At 46.0% G+C, this 14676-nt stretch overlaps 1 long non-coding RNA gene across 1 annotated transcript; it reads left to right on the forward strand.

The window, feature by feature from the left end:
* Positions 1–1692: 1692 nt before the first annotated feature.
* Positions 1693–13390, forward strand: LOC147996956 (uncharacterized). Its single transcript, XR_015652472.1, has 3 exons — positions 1693–1766; positions 11118–11185; positions 11608–13390. It is a non-coding gene; the product is annotated as an uncharacterized LOC147996956 (long non-coding RNA).
* Positions 13391–14676: the final 1286 nt, after the last annotated feature.

Below are 14676 nucleotides of genomic sequence, written 5' to 3' on the forward strand. Positions count from 1 at the left end.
GGCAGAGTCTGAATCTCTAAATTCAAGGCTAGCCTGGTTTATTGATTGAATTCCAGGGAAGCCACAGCTACCAAGAGAAACCGTGTCACAGAAACAACAAAACTAACAAGCAAAAAAAAAAAAAAAAAAAAAAAAAAAAAAAAAAAAAAAAACCCCACAAACAAGCAAAACAAAACACAAACAAAAGAACCAAAGCAAGATACTGGTACTTCTTTGATTTGTTTGCTGCTGTTCTCTGAATATTTGTTTTTTTACTGTTTGTTTTATTTTTCTCCACTAAAATTATTAAAAGGGAAATATTGAAAACAGCCCCATCTTTCCATTCACTTAAAGCTTATTTTACAAACTTATCTTAAAAACTCACTCTGCTGGTCTGCATCGGGACATTTTTACCCACGTGTATCATGTATTTTGAACACATTCCCCCTAAAACCCAGAGGAAGTACCTCTTTATTGATCTCTTTATTTTGTCTGTTATGGATGAGGCTGGGCACAGTTTCAGTATTTAAAATGCAGTGGAATTTCCAGTGCATTGAGAGCTTCCTTGGGGCAGCTTCCTGATCTCGCTCATCTTTTTCTGGTTATGTTTCCTTCTCCACGTCTTTCCTGCTTTCCCCTCTATGCCTGCCCCCAAAGGCAATAATTCTGTGGTTTGATCTTCAGTGCCCTGCACTCGGCATTCCTGACTCAATTCTCATTCTGCATCTTTAAGTAACTCTTAGGGAGCCTCAGCTCCACATCTCTTCTGCAGATGTCTTAAACTACTCTCTACGCTTGACTTGATATCTCCTACTGCTCACCACTGCTATCTGACAGCCTCCCTATCAGCCGGTTGCCACCCCCCATTCTCCCAGTGAGTAAAGCAGAAAACCTGTGAGTCATTCTAGCCTCGTTGTTATAATTTAGATTTCTCTGTTCCCCACAAAAGATCAACATGCTAAAAGCTTGATCCCCACAAGGATGTTCCTAGTTGGTGACAGAGCCTTTGGAAGTGAGGCTTTGGGAAGATCTTTGATGGTATATCATTGAAGGGGATTGTGGGACCCCACTTCATTCTTTTTTTTCTCCTGGCCCTAAAGTGAATGGCGTTCCTCGGCCATGAGCTCCTGCTGCGATGGGCTGTCTCACTGCAAACCAAAAACAGTGAGACCATCAGATCGTGTAGTTTTGCCTCCAAAACCATGAGCCGAAATAATTCTTTTTTTTCTTTATAAGTTGATTGCTCCAGGTGTTTCAATATAGTAATAGAAAGTTGGGCAACATAGTTGCCAACCCCTGAAAACCGAACAGCTTCTAAAAGAGTTGGCCCAGTCAATTGGACAAAGGCCCTAGCTAGACTCTGATCAATTGAACAAAGGCCCTAGCTAGACCCTGATCAATTGAACAAAGGCCCTAGCTAAACACCAGGTCTAGAGAAAGATGCCTCAAATTGCTTGTAAGTGATTTGAAAGAACTCTAGCCCCTCTTTTGCGTTAGAGTCTGCTCAACTTGGTCCCCAAGGATAGCTACTTATTAGCTAAGCCTAGGTTTATGTTTAGAAGGATATCCAAAAGATGTCTTCTGCAGATCGTAAGAAAGAAAAGTGACTTGGATTTTACGAGTAAACCAAGCCTTAGTCTTTGAGTAAATCAAGTCCTTTTTTTTTGTTGTCAGACAGGAACCAATTCCCTGTCTGTTTCCCATGACATTCAGGTCTGGAGAATGAGATCGATTGCTTTGGAAAAACAACAGGAACAAACAACAAAGAACTCAAACCAAAATAATTTGTAAGTAGTTATTGTTTTTGAAGACAAACAGCAGTGAAATTACTTGTCATGTGTTGCAGGTTTGATGATGGTAGGTTTGTTGGTCTTGGGGTGTTGTTTTGGAACGGTGTTTCCCACAAGGTAATACAAGCTGGCCTTAGATTCACAATAGGCATGTGTATATTCAGTCTTATGGTGCATTTAATAAAAGCATTTGTGAACGAGCAAAACTATCCAGGAACCACCTGTTACTTTGGGGTAATTTTTGCAATTAGAAAAGACTCATTGCCACTTAAGTTTCTTTCATTTTTCACTGGAATAGCACCCTTGAGCCTCATCTCCAGTCATGACATGCTGGAGAAGATACAGCTGCAATGAGGCACAGGGATATCTGGGAAAGAATTGGAAGAAGCTTGCAATGTGCTGTTATTGGCTGGTACATGCCAGGGGCTGGGAGAATGACTGTGTATGTACCTCCAAAGTAGAGCAGAAGTTTTGCTCTTCTCAGTTCTGAGATGAGTTAGTGTCAGCATTCATTAAAACTTGACTGTAGGGGTTGGGGATTTAGCTCAGCGGTAGAGCGCTTGCCTAGCAAGCGCAAGGCCCTGGGTTCGGTCCCCAGCTCCGAAAAAAAAAAAAAAACTTGACTGTAGTGCAGGACATGTCAGCTATACTCAGTACCACACTCAGTCCTCACCTTGGTTCTGTCATGTAGGTACTGATCTTAATACCATTGTACTGGAAAAAAAGAAAGGAAGGAAGGAAAGGAGGAAGGAAAGAAGGAAGGAAGGGAGGGAGGGAGGAAGGAAGGAAGGGTCTCTAACGACTTCAGTACCTTTATGTGCTGCAGACCAACTACAAAATATGGAGACTTATCACTCCAGTACACTTGGCAGTGACTCATCTGTGCAAAGCTCCAGGCATAGAGAATCCAGCCATAGACAAAGTGCTTTCCAGTGCCCAACTGAGATTTCTCAGCATAAGCAAAAATCACACCAGGCATGGTGGCACTCAGGACCCAGAGATAGGCATGTCCATTCATTCTAGATGAGCTTGGTCTACACAGAGAACTCCAGGCCCTCCAGAGTTGCATGGCAAGATCATATCTCAGAAACAACAAAAACAAAAATCAGAGAGTCTGCTGGGTTTAATCCCAACACTCAGGAGGCACAGCCAGGTGGACCTCCATGAGTTCAAGGCCAGCCTTGCCTACCAAGAAAGTTCTAGGACAGCCAGGGTTGTTACACAGAGAAATCTTGTTTCAGAAAAACAAAAACAAATAAAGACAAAAACCAATAGTTTGGCCATTACCTATCTCTGGCTCACTCCTTGCCCTTGGCCTTGTATGCAGGAGTGACTCCCTGGTGACTCCCAGTGACTCCTGGTGGCTCCCAGTGGCCAGCTCCAGGACACCAGCTCTAATTAAGAAAGCATAGGAACTGGATGTGGATCTCTCCTGAGAGACACAGCCAGAAAACAGCAAATACATAGGCGAATGCCAGCAGCAAACCACTGAACTGAGAACGGACCCCCGTTGAAGGAATCAGAGAAAGAACTGGAAGAGCTTGAAGGGGCTCGAGACCCATATGAACAACAATGCCAACCAACCAGAGCTTCCAGGGACTAAGCCACTACCCAAAGACTGTACATGGACTGACCCTGGGCTCCAACCTCATGGGTAGCAATGAATAGCCTAGTAAGAGCACCAGTGGAAGGGGAAGCCCTTGGTCCTGCCAAGACTGAACCCCCAGTGAACTCGATTGTTGGGGGGAGGGCGGTGATGGGGGGAGGGCGGGGAGGGGCACACCCATATAGAAGGGGGGAAGAGGGGTTAGGGGGACGTTGGCCCAGAAACCGGGAAAGGAAATAACAATCGAAATGTAAATAAGAAATACCCAAGTTAATAAAGATTTAAAAAAAAAAAGAAGAAGAAAGCATAGGAAATTCATGTTACTGTATCATTCCCTGGGCCTGTGGCAATGTCCCATTCCCCTGGGGTCCCAATATCCTTTTCTCTTCATCAGCTACCTCTGCAAGGGTGGTGTCCTGAAGTTGGCTGTATGTATTCACTAATAGTCTATGACAGGACTGGAGAGGTAGCTTAGTTATAGAGTACTTACCTAGCATGCATGAAGCCCTGAGTTCAGTTGTTGGCACCTCATAAACCAGGGTGGTACATGCTTATAATCCCAGCACTGGGGAGGTGGAAACAAGAGTGTCAGAAGCTCAAGGTCATCCTTCACTACATAGTGAGTTCAAGGCCAGCCCTGGGCAGGAAGTAAAAACACTCAGCACTGTGCTTGACTCTCCATACCTATATTGTGAATGAGTAGATGAATAAATGGATGGATGAATGGATGGATGGATGGATGGATGGATGGATGGATGGATGGATGATGGTTGGATAGATGATAGATGATAGATGGATGGATGATGGATGGATGGATGGATGGATAGATAGATGGATGGATGATGGATGGGTGGGTGGATACTGCATGTGCTCTGTAGTTTACAGTCTAGAAGACAAGTCAGGAGAAATCCAGATGATGAACTCCAGCATCAGCCAATGCATACCTCTAAGAGGACATCATTGGGTTTTATAATAAGGGGAATCTTCCTGGAACATTTCCTGGAGGAAGAAGGCTAGAGCTGGAGCCTGAGGCTAAGAAAGGAAAAATGAGGACACAGCAACAGCAGGATTCTGAAGAGAGGAAGGCCTCCACATTGCAATGGGGTTAACAGGGCTTACAACAGTCTAGAAAACACAGGAGTCCCTACAAGGCACACAAACTTAGCTCAGACTGGGAGCAGAGGCTGTCAAGCCATGATTTACTGTAGCAAATAAATCCAGTATCAGAAGTAAAGGCTGGGCATAGGAGTTCATGCTTGTAATCCCAGTGCTGAGGGAATGGGGGCAGGAGATGTGAGGTCAAGGCCAGCCTGGTTTATATAGTTACAAAAAAGAAATAAATAAAAAGAAGGGAGGCAAAGAAGAAAGTAAAGGAGAAGGGAAGGACTATGAGAGCCTGGGAATATGGTTCAGTCAGGCTCTGAGTTCATGAGTTCAAATCCCCAGCACCCACATAAAAAGCTGGGTGTGGTGTGAACACTTGTAACATGGGAGGAAGGCAGAAGGATCCCTGGGGCTTGATGGCCTGCTGACCCAGCAAGTGTCCCCTCTCAAACAATAAGACAGAGAGTGGTGGAAGAATAGATTCTATTTCCTTCTCCAGTATATGCGTGCATACATTTGCACACAACTGTGAAAATATACTATACATCTACATACAGAGTGTCATGAAAAGCCACAGAGGAAGACACCAAGGTTGATCACTACACTACACAGGCATGAGAGTGTGCACGCATGTGCACAAACACACACACAAACATACAGAGAGAGAGAGAGAGAGAGAGAGAGAGAGAGAGAGAAGAGAGAGGGAGAAGAGGAGGAGGAGAGGGAGGAGGAGGAGGAGAGGGAGGAAGAGGAGGAAGAGGAGGAGGAGGAGGAGGAGGAGGAGGAGGAGGAGGAGGAGGAGGAGGAGGAGCAATCGATGAGATCTCCTCTCCCGGGGGAACAGATTGCTGGTGCAGCCTATGGGGAAAATAAAGCTTAGGCCTTTTCAAGCCAGGAGTCAAGGGAGGCAAGTAAGACCAGCAGAAGCATGGTTCCAATAAGGACAGCTGGGTGTGTTAAGGAGGGTGTCCTTGTTCCAGCTAAATCTGAGTCCTTCAACAATAACGAAGATAAAAAAAAAGAACATTTGTCACAAAGGGAAAGGCCTCACCGTGTCTACCCGGAGCTCCCTCCCTTCACAGCTTGCTGACTCTTTAATAGGGCAGAGCGAAAGTGTAGAGTATGAACCTTTCCCTCATTCCTTTGCAGGGCAAAAAAATATTTAAACAGAGTTTAACCCATCTTAACAGCCAGCATTGAACAAACACGGGCCTCCTTCTGTAAAGACGAGCAAACAGAAAAGGAGGATCAGATAATTTATAGAGCAGGCCAAAGGACACAGGACAAAAGAATTAGAGCAAATGTACTTGGAACATCATCCCACTGCCCAGGAGACAGCATTTAAGGGAGGTTATCTAAATTGTAGTCTTCACAGATTGGAGGCCACTGAATCCCTAAAGCCATTCTTAACAAGAAAAGACCCAGCTAGTTGTGGTGTATGCCTTCAACCCCAGCACTCAGGAGACAGCAGCAGATGGGTCTCTGTGAATATGAGGTCAACATAGTCTACAAAGCAGGTTTCAGACCAGACAGAGCTACACGGTGAGACCCTGTCTCAAAAACAGTCCACAGAGCATGAGAACATTCTGGAAATGTAGCTTGAGAAGCCCCAGAAGCCACAGGGATCGTTAGTAGAATATTAACTATACAATACAGGCAAGTTGGCAAGCTTAATGGATAGATTTAAATTTTTCCTAAAGTCTAGATGAAAAAGATAAAGGAGAGAAAAATAGAAACAGATTGGAGGAGGAAATGTGCATCATTTGTCCCTAAAAGACCAGAGCAGGAGCTTAGTAATGGCTTACGTGATTCCACATGACTGCACGCTGGGAAACCCTGATCGTCCGTCTGCGCTGGGGGACAGCCGGGGCTACAGTTTCAGTCCAAGCCCATGAAGAACCGATACTATAGGTTCTACTCTACGTCTGAAGACTCAGAACCAGCACATTCACCCTGTGAATCTGGTCCAAGGACAAGGGAAGAGCAACAGCTCATCTCAAAAAGGCAGAGAGGCCAAAGTCTCCCTTTTCTCTCCTCTCAGCTTTCTGTACCAGGGTCCTTAGTGGAGTAGCTTGCAGCAACAAACACGTGTGAGGGTGGGCACTGTGCTCTCTGGGGCCCACCATCTAAATGTTAACCTCATCTGGAATCTCTCCCATCCACATAAACATATCCAAAAATAATATTTCACCAATATCTGGGCATCCCATGGCCCAGGAAGCTGATGCATGAATAAAACATGGCACACGTGCCCTCATTTTCAGTGGCTGATTGGGGCTGTAGATTGAACCTATCCACATGAAAGAACGCAGTAGAATTACACCAGAGCATGAACATAGGAAGACAAGACTCTACAGGGGCCATTTTTGAGGCTAATTGTAACAGACCCAAACCTAGCCTTAACCCTACCCCTAGGGCTACATCTATCTAATGAAGAAAAGAAGTGTATGAACGTGTTTGTGTGTTTGAATCTGTGTGGTGTGACTGTTAGTATATGTGTGTGGTGTGTTTTAGTGTGCTTGTAGTACATGGTGGTATGTGTGGTGTGTTAGTGTATGGTATATGTTGGTAGGAGTATGGTGTATGTGGTATGTGTGATGTTCATGTGTTACATGTGGTATGTAATGTACATGTGTTGATATGTGCATTGTGTGATGGTATATATGGTGTGTATATGTGGTATGTGTGGTATGTATGTGGTATATTGTGTTGGGGTGTATATGTGGGGTGCATTTTATGTACCTGAAAAGGCCAGAGAAAGAGGTCCAGGTACATCTTGATCCAGGGGCTGACTCTCTCTCTCTCTCTCATAGTTCAGAAAGCCTGAAAACTGACTCCTCCACAGCTAAGCATTCATTCAGCTCTAAAACCATTCCCACAGCAGGGAGGTAGGAAGCTCCACCCGATTTCCGACGTCTCTGTGTGAACATTTTAACTATAGAAATGGTATCACCTGGTATCACCAATGTATATACATATTTTAAAACAGTCCGCCAGTTCTTTGATCCTCCTTCCTTTGAAAGCTGGGTATGTCTTCCTCTTTCCTAGCCATGGACCAAGCTTAAAAACTCATTCATAACCAATCAGATGTGGAAGAAGTGTCAGGGGTGCAGCTTCTAAGTCTACATTTATATCATAAAAGACATTCTCACCTCTGTTTTGCACTCTCGGGGAGTGCTCACTCTGAGGGTGCTGGGCCAGGATCCTGAGGACTCTCAACTGGCCCTGAGGACTTTGATAAAGGAATGAACTCAGAGCTCCAACATGGCTGCACATGAACAGGACCCTTTGGAAATGGTTCCTCCAGCCTCAGGCTCATCTTCAATGACCACATTGTTACTTCATGAGCCTGAACCTCCCAGCTGTCTCCCAACTCACACAGACTCTGAAGAAGATAAACACTTATTGCTGCCACTAACTTTGAGGGTCCTTTGTTATGCATCCCGCAGGCCTGTGTTTTGTATCATGCTTCTCCCTTTCAGTGTTATGGATCTTAACTCTCTCATATTGACCGGGTAAGTGAGGTCATTTACTCTGCCTTCCACAATCAGCCTATCAATTTACCCTTATTGCTAGATAACTAGGCTGTCTCCCTATGTGGGTTTCTGATGTTATTACAAAGTGCTTGATTGAGACAATGGAAGGTGAAGGTTTCAAAATCATGTCCTGAGTCACCTGCTTCCTAGAGCCAGACCACACTACCAATTTCCACCACATCCCAATAATGCCAGTAAATTAAGAACCCATCAATGGATACATCCATTGATTAAGTCAGAGCCCTCTGATCTGAAGTCTTTCAGTAATGTCACCAATCTAGAGACCAAGCCTTCCAAACATAAGCCTTCTCTGGGAACACTTCATATCCAAATGGTAGCACTCCAACTCTGCTTTGATTACGAGGCTGTGCTGAAATGAGCAAGCGTGTAGCATGTACATGTCCCTATGTGCATATGAGATGTATGCAGTACACACTAACGTTTTTCCGGATAGTGATACCTTGTCCCTTAGGTCAAACACTGAAAGACAGCCCATGAGCCCTGCTTGGCAGGGTCTCCCACATCTCTGAAAGCATCCACACTGTCAGACTTTCATCCCGGACTTCTGAAGCATGGAGGGTACTTCATGTGAACTTTATTTGTGACATGTCATGAGTATTTTTCTGTCACCAGACATCCAGGGCCCTCAGCGACTCTGAGCACAAACACCTTGGCTCACCACCCAGGTCTTTCCTCTCCCAAGGGGTTTCCCATGACCTTCCCCCCTAAGCAAATTCAATTTTCCGTCACTCGCCAGATGGAATACCTAGAAAGGCCTCTGTCAACCAGCTGCTTCCTGGAAGAATGTGGGCTCCAGAGAGCATGCTGCCCTCACCTTCCCTCTCTCTCCCCCTGCCTTCAGGAAGTGTGACAGACAGCCAATAGGGAGCTTAGCCAGAGTACAGAACCTTCCACTAAGGGCATCTAAGAATCCAGCCCTTTGGAGAAAGGCCCAATGGGACAAAGGGGAACAAGGCAGAAGAGATAGACTCAGCCTTGGACCAGCTTCAGGCCCTGGGCAGGACCCACACACCCTGTTCACAGCCAGTAGAAACAGAGGGACAGGGACTAGCCTGGGTTTCCCTCAGAGCTGGGCTTCCCTCAAAGGCCCTGGGCTCAGCTGAGGCCTAAGCAGGAAATATCTGCTGTCAGCCTAAACTACACAGCGCTGTGCCATCATGCAGCATTATGGGCTGGAAGCCAACGGTTCCCAAAGGCTCGAGTGTTGAAGACTCTCTCCTGCAGCAGTGGTCAGAGGTGACTGGATCAGAAGGACATTTAACTCATCAATGGGGACTCCATTGATGAATGGGTTCCTAGAGTGTGGGGCCTGATTAGAAAAAGTAGGTGGGGGAGGAGGGGAATTTCCCTAAGAGTCATAACCTGATCTGACCCTTTCTCTTTCTTCTTCCTGGTTGTCACAAGCTAAGCAGGTTTCCACCATAACGTTCTGCCTGACCACAGGTCTAAGAGCACCAGAACAGCTGACTGCGGAGACCGTGGACGCCTTGAGCCAAATGCATTTTTCCTCTTTTAAGCTGATCTTCCTAGCTGTCTTGTCACAGTTCCACAAGGCAAACACTCTTGGGGATAGGGCCTCAGACTTGTGTGGTACAGTGTTTATCAGTGTTTTTTTAATGAGCAAAGCCCCTTCACCCGATTCTGTCATATCCACAGGCTTGGACAGAATTCCTTAATGCTGTAAACATCTACTGAAAGATATTTCTCATTTTCAACACAATTGCAAATTTATAAAAACAAAACTATTTCATCACCACCCAGCATCAGTTGTCAAAAAAACAAAAAGAGACGTAGATTAGGATAAAAATGAACAGCGTTAGTAAGCGATGTTCAATGCCGCCATCTTTCCGTGGAAGGAGGAGGAACAGCAGCCAGAGTGTAGATGTGTCAGAGGCCTCTTCAGCACCTAACCCAGTTTCTCTCTGGTCCAATATTGTTCTGTGATGATAGCTCCTGCATGAATGAAGTCAGTAGCTTTTCTCCAAAATCTATTCTCATTTTTCATAGCCACAGTAACAGCTGTACCGTGAGTGGGACCTCATTCTCAGCCCCCATGGTGGGTTAGCATGACTGAGGTTGTTCTGAAAAGAATGTGAATGCCTGTTACTTTGTAGCTAGAGCTCCAAAACACCAGGCCCTGCTTCCTGTCTCTGCCAGGGCAGATTTGTGGCAGGTTTGCACCTCTCCCACCCCACAGTCTGCAGGTCTCCAGGAGATCTGCTGTAACCAGGGACACAGGAAGTGCAGGGACAAAAATGGAGCAGAGACTGGAAGAAAGGCCACCAGTGACTGGCCCCAACTTGGGATCCATCCCATGCGTGCACACCAAATCCTGACACTATTGCTGAGGCCATATTGTGTGTGCAGACAGGAGCCTGGCACGGCTGTCCTCAGAGACGCTCTGCCAGCAACTGGCTGAGACAAATGCAGATGCTTACAGCCAACCATTGGATTGAGGTCAGGGATCAATATGGAGGAGTTAGAGGAAGGACTGAAGGATCTGAAGAGGATGGCAACCCCATAGGAAGAACAACAGTGTCAACTAATGCGGACCCCTCAGAGCTACCAGTGACTAAGTCAAAAACCCAGGAGAATAAATGGGCTGGTTTGTGGCCTCTGGCACATGTGTAGCAGAGGACTGCCTTGTCCGGCCTCAGTGAGAGAGGATGAACTTAATCCTGTGGAAAATTGATGCCCCAGGGAAGGGGAATGCTGGTGAGGGTGAGGTGGGGATGGGTGGTCAGGTGGAGGAGCACCCTCTCAGAGGTGGGGAAGAAGTGGGTAGGAGGTGAAGAACTCAGGGAGGGAGGACCAGGAAGGGAGCAACTTTCGGAATATGAATAAATAAAATAATTTAACTTAAAAAAAAACAGGTCCTCTTGAAATTCACATGCTGGCGAAGTAGAATAGCCCACGTGCTGATGAACAGCATGGACAGCTGCCCCCACCCCCAAACAGCTAAGGAGATTAACCACGAATGCACTTTCATTTCACCATTGCATGCCTGGGCCTGCATTTGTTACAACTGCTCAACCTGCTGTAACATACTTTTCTCCCAGTGATACTCAGTTCTGCTTGCAGGGTTTATAATAATAGCAGGGATCCAGAGTCAAGAGATCTGGCTGCAAGCCCCGGCTTTGCCAACTGCTGTAAGTATAAACGTGGGGTGATTGATGACCCTTTCTGAGCCTTGCTACAGTGGGCCTCACCCCCATGCACTCAAACAGACGGTGTGAAAGTTCGATGAGAAACGTGCTACATATTTAACTCATGGCTCAGGCAAGGATTTGTACTGTCTTGGTTTAGTTCACGATACTGTGAGTGTTAAATGTGCATGTTAGTGTGTGCAGGTGTGTACATGCTCGTGTGTGAGTGTGTAACTGTGTGTATGCATGTTAGGTGTGTGCAATGCATGTGTGCATGTGTATGCATGTGTGTGCAGGTGCATATGTGTGCATGTGTGTGTGTTTACATGTGTATGTGTACAGGTGCATGCATGTGTGTGTGTGTAGGTTCATATATGTGTGCCTCATATAGAAATTAAAGGATAACCTCAGGTGTTCCTCCTCAGGTGCCATCCTGGTTTTCTGTTCTTTGTTGCTTGAGATAAAGTTTCTCATTGGCTTGGAGCTTGCCAGTTTGGAAAGGAAGACTGGCCAGGGCAGGCAAGGAGTCTGCCTGTCTCCTCCCCAGTAATGGGGCTCCAGGTACACCACTGTGATTGCTATCTTTGCATGGATTTCAGGGGGTCAGATTCGGGTCTCCTGCTCCTTACGACATACATTCTAAAGACTGAGCCACCTCCCAGCCCCGGGCCCTGGTTTGTTTTTACGTTTTACCATTTTTGAAATTCAGTATTTAACTGATGAGTGTATCAACCATGGTAATTACTGGGTTTTGTTTTTTGGGTTTTTCCAGTTTTTTTCTTCTTTTTCTGGGAAGCACATGGTGGTGTGCATGGTATCTTGGAGCTGAGGAAAGAACATTAGATAAGTCACAGTCGAGACTCAAGAATGAGCAGCCACAACCAACTAAACAGAGGTTGCAACCGCTGGGTCATCTCTCAAGGCCGCAGCCAGCTCGTTTGAATAAAATGCCCAAAACAAAAAACTAACAGACTTCCTAGCCCCATAGCCTTTTAAAAAATTATTAAATCTGACTTCACTGGCCTTCATCCCTCTTGGGCAGTCACCAGCCAAAACCAGCACGTGGCTGCCTTTAGTGGAAACCACTTTCCCATCTTCTGGAAGACCTGCTGTCTACCCATCACCCTTGCTGCCTCTGTGGCATTCCACTGTGAGATCACTGGATGAATAAGGATGGGGTGACTGTCGTGTGTGGCTGCTCTTTTCTCTAAGTTGTGAGCCCATCTGGTGAGCGGAGGAGCAGCGCTGGATGGTGCTGTGGCCTTCCTGCACACAGCAATGCATCTGAAGAGAGCATTTGTGAGCTGGTACAGAGGGCAGTGTGAGCCTATGGCGGCGAGGGGAGCCGCCCAGACCTGGCGAGGCTGTCTCCCTCTCTGTGATGCTGCTTGGTGGACAGCCAGAAGTTCTTCACTTTAAGATATTCCAATGCGTCCCATGCTTGTGTTTTGATCTGCCGGGGTAATTTTAATTTCCAGCTAAAATGATTGGCTTGCAACTGGTCCTTGTCTTTCCTCTCTTTGTGTCTATGCAAGTTGGCTGTATGGAGCTGCAGCAACCATGAGGCACAGTCCAAGACCGACACAATGTCTTAAGCAACAGCGAGCAGCTCCTCCATACCAGTGCCCACTAGTTCTCGACTTGTTGCTGTGTGACAATAATGACTTCCTGCGTGTGACTTTCTATGACTTGGAGTCATTTTCTTCTTCCCTCCTATAATTCTCCTCATTACATTTGCTGGGTTCATCTTCCTGTGACCTAAGTAGACACACGGGCCCCCCTACTGGATGCTTAATGACACCTTCTGTCCTGGCTTTTTAACAGAGCATTTCTTTCTTAGATTTATATGTTCTATCTTGGGTATGTGGTGTTTGCTTGCATATCTGTCTATGCACTGCATGCATGCCTGACACCCACAGAGGTCAGAAAAGGCCATCAGAGCCTCGGGACTTGGAGTTACAGATGGTCGTGAGCTACCATGTGGGTGCTGGGAGCTGAACCTGGGTTTTCTGCAAGGATAGCAGTGCTTGGCCAATGAGCCATCTCTCCAGCCCTTCTCTCCTAGTTTTTAGAGCCTCCAAAATGTGAGCAGAGCTTCTGTCTCCATTCATTTCTTTAAAATTTGCACTGATACATATTAGCCACATATTTATTGTATGTAATATGTTTCAAGTACAGTGAGATGCAATATATATATATACATACATATATATGCATTGTGTAATGTTTGCATATAAGTTGTTTTTCCCTTTGTGGTGTGTGTGTGTGTGTGTGTGTGTGTGTGTGTGTGTGTGTGTGCGTGCGTGCGTGTGTGTGTGTGTGTGTGTGTGTGTGTGTGTGTGTGTGTGTGTGTGATTGCTCTACCACCTTATTGAATAATGCACTCAACCCAACCCAGGGCTCACCGACACGGCTAGTCTAGATAGCTAGCTTGCTCTGAGGATCCCTTCTCCCTGCCTTCTGTGGTTGGAATCACAGGTAGGCCTCCACACCCATCCAGCATTTAGTGGGTTCTGGGGATGTGAACTCTGGTCCTTGTGCTTACACTGGCAAGTGTTCTAACCACGGCCCATCAGCTGTTGGACATAAACAACAGTTCTATTTTATTTGGCATGAGCTGTCAGTGGCATTGCCAGGAAGTGGATGTGCCTAACACATCCATCACCCCAAACATTTAACCATTTCTCTGTTGTAAGAACTTTGAAACTCCGTTCTCACATTCTGAACATTTAAAATTCCATTTACTTCTGAGTCACGTCATTCGTCCCTCTACTCCTCCTTAGCCTGCTTACCTCCCTGCCAGGAATGCCAGGAGGCGTGTCCGTGTGTTACTGGATTCTACATGGGATATAATATGATTCACACATAAAGAGAACTGAAAGACATTCTCGAACATGGAAGGACTCATTTACCAGAGTGCTGCCACGCATTCTGGGAAAATCCGCTTTCGGACATAACATAGCCATCTGGTAAGTGAACGCACGTGGAGAGACAGTGAACAGAGAAGACCTGACACGACAGGACTTCTGTGCCCCAGCAAAGGAAGGATGTGCTTGATAACTACAGAGGCCAAAAGAAAGATAAAGAGACTGGGGAGACCACGAGGAGAGGAAGGTGTGGCGAGACCGTGAGGAGTCTCCCGAGCAGGTTGCCAAGGGAGTCTCCATGAGAACACACATGAGCCAGAGTGAGCCAGGGCAAGACTCGGACTGAAGGAAAAGACCATGTGGCTGGGAAATAGGCAGCCATAGAGGGTTAGAATAGCTCAGAGCTTGTCCAGCTTAACTTTAGCTCCACTCAGGAGTTAAAAGGGGCTAGAGCCAATGTAGACATGCTGGCAGTTGTTTGAGAACACGGGGGCATAGAAACATCCCCCCCAAGAATTACTTATACAATAAAGGGAATAAATTATAACAAATACCGAAAAAAATCCTCATAATACTGACTGCCGCTTCCTTCTGGAACACCAAGTAAGAGAGGATTTAACAAAATAG

The sequence above is a fragment of the Rattus norvegicus genome, chromosome 1 (assembly GCF_021556685.1).
Source record: "Rattus norvegicus strain SHRSP/BbbUtx chromosome 1, alternate assembly SHRSP_T2T, whole genome shotgun sequence".
In the NCBI taxonomy this organism is placed as follows: Eukaryota; Metazoa; Chordata; class Mammalia; order Rodentia; family Muridae; genus Rattus; species Rattus norvegicus.